Here is a 2,564-nt window from a genome sequence, read left to right as displayed (position 1 = left end):
AGCAGCCCAAGGTCAGCTACACACCCTGCAGGGTTCCTTTGGCATCCCTCCCGAGCTGCTTTCTTGGTCGCAGCACTGGTGGGGAAGGAGGGAGGTGGGAAAGGAGGGGAATCCTCCAAGTCTGCACAGCCCAAGGCAGGGACACTGGAGCTGCCCATGTGCCCAGATGGCAGCTGTGGATCAGATGTTTTAGGTGCAATAAAAGAGAAAATGGCATCTTAACATCTTTTATCTCCACTGATCCCACTTCAGGTGACACGAGACTGGGGTGGGTGCACTGAAATGCACTGAGCAAAGCCTGGGAAAAGTCTCTGAGGTATTCTGCTCTCCATGTGTGCTACAAAGCCAGAAAATATCTCCTTGGTAAGGGCCAAACCTTTGTCACTTGTCTCTACATCAGTGTAGGGTAACTGTGCTGAAGTTAATCATATTAATTTCTAGAGCTGGCAACTCACTATTTGAAAACGTTCTAAGTGTCCAGCATTAACAGCTCTTGTGATTTCCAGTGGTGCAGATGAAATCAGAACCTGCCTTAATTTTAATGCAGAGAGCAAAGGAGGATCAAAAAGAGCTTGGCACTTCCCTGCCTTCATGGAAAAGCTCTGTGAGGGTGACTGTTTCTAGGCTTGGGGACATTTTGGAGGGATATTGCTTCAAGTGACAGCTTTCCCCTTGAACTGCACTTTTACACACACTCAGCATTCCCAAACCAGGACACGTGGAGCTCCTGAATGAATACAGAGGTTCCTGTTTGCTCATTTTAAACTCATTTTATTGATAAAATCAGCTCTCAGACTCCTAGTTTCTGTCTCAGTCTGTGATGACCTGATTGCTAAGGAGACAGAAACTAGAAATCTTCACCCTGAGAGCCAAATTCTCTGCGTTTTAACAATGGAAAATACAAATACTGCAGGGAAGTACTGGAAAAAACAGCACCTTGTTGCTCCAGAAAGGCAAAAATACTTTAAAATGCAAATTGGCTTTATGTACTTTTGAACTGGAATATATCCTCACCTTCAAATCCACCCTCCCTCCTCCCTGAGCTTCAGCAGGGATTAATAGTCCTGTATGCCAAGAGAGTTCAAACACTATTTTTAATCACATCTTACAACCACACTGTCCCAAACGCTTTGCATGACAAAGCAACCGAGGGAGCGAAATGAGAGAGAACCGTGACGCGGAGAGAAACGCGTGCCTCGGATCCAAAGCCCTCTCAGGAAAGAGGGATCTCAGAAGGCAGAAAGGAAATGGGGCTGGAGCAGAGCCTGACAAGGTGGAGAGAAAGAAGGGAATGTTTGGTGGGATGGATTAAACTGCAGGAGCTCAGGCTGGGGCACAGGGAGGGCACTCAAGGACACTGCAGAGCTCGCAGGCGCTCCGGGCTGGCGCTGAACTTTCTGTTCCCACTGCCTGTTTTGGAGAGTGTCCTGGGGATGCCTCCCCTTGGGAATTTGCCTGCTGGATGAGGTTACAGAGCTGGCCAGGCCCTGCTCCTGCTGCAGGGTGACAGTGGCACACAGGCACGCTGTGACAGCGCTGCCAGGTCCTGCTGGGCCTGGGATGTGCCGGGTTCACAGCTCCAGGGACCCTCGGTGGCCCACTGGAGCAGCCACTCAGCACATCTGAAATCTCTTTCCAGGTCTGCTCCGTGTCTTGCACAGCTCTGCTCCACTCTGCTAACTCCCTTTGCATCTGCATGAACCTCAGCCAAAAAAGAAGCTTCATGTGCTTCGCCCAAATCTGTTCAGGGACCCCAGAGGTGATTACAAAAGTGAGTAAATATTAACACACTCCCTTCCAAGGCAGCACGTACAGTCAGTGTGTCAGACCTGGGAAACTTCCCCTTCTCCAACATTCCAGGTGGTGTGGACAGGCTGGAGCAGAGAGGAGGTGGAAGCACAAGTTTGTGTTTGTGGTCCTGCAGGCTTCCCCAGGCTCCAAACCAGAGCTGCAGTCTGGGAAAGACTTAAAAATGTGCACAAAGTCCAGCCACAGGTCACTAATAGAAATACAAATTGTTTGCCTCCCATCAAGCCCAGTTAATCAGATTTATAGCATTTTAACCCTGACAGTCCCTAACACCAAGCCTCTGTGCACCCACACGTGTTTGTCACCTTTGCCATGGCAGCACAGGGAAAGTTCCAGTTCTGCAGCCTCAGTGCTCCCCTCCAAGGGCTCTGCCTTTCTCCTCATGCTCCCAAATTCCATGTGAACCTTTGAGAGATGGATCCAGGCTCAGCACTTCTGCAGCTCTTTTCTGTGTGCTGGGGCCTGTCCTCCATGCAGGAGGGGTTTTTGCTGTGTTCATTTCCCAGAAAGGAGCTAAAAGCAATCAGCCTGTCCCTTGGAAAAGGGCAGGAGGTGTCTCTGCAGTCAGCCAGCAGTGACCTGAGCTCGGGAGGATGGAAAGGAGGACAATGACACTTCTGTGCTGCTTGTCACCTGACCAGAAACAAACTGGCATTAACCTCTCCCCTGAGTGGGACAGACACAAATGCCAGGACACAGGAATGGTGAGGGCTGTTTACAGTGGAAATGTCAGAGCATCTCAGCCCTGCTGGCTC

Source organism: Poecile atricapillus, chromosome 13 (genome assembly GCF_030490865.1).
Source record: "Poecile atricapillus isolate bPoeAtr1 chromosome 13, bPoeAtr1.hap1, whole genome shotgun sequence".
NCBI lineage: Eukaryota > Metazoa > Chordata > Aves > Passeriformes > Paridae > Poecile > Poecile atricapillus.
The sequence above is the reverse complement of the archived record's forward strand: the minus strand, read 5'-3'. Positions refer to the sequence as shown.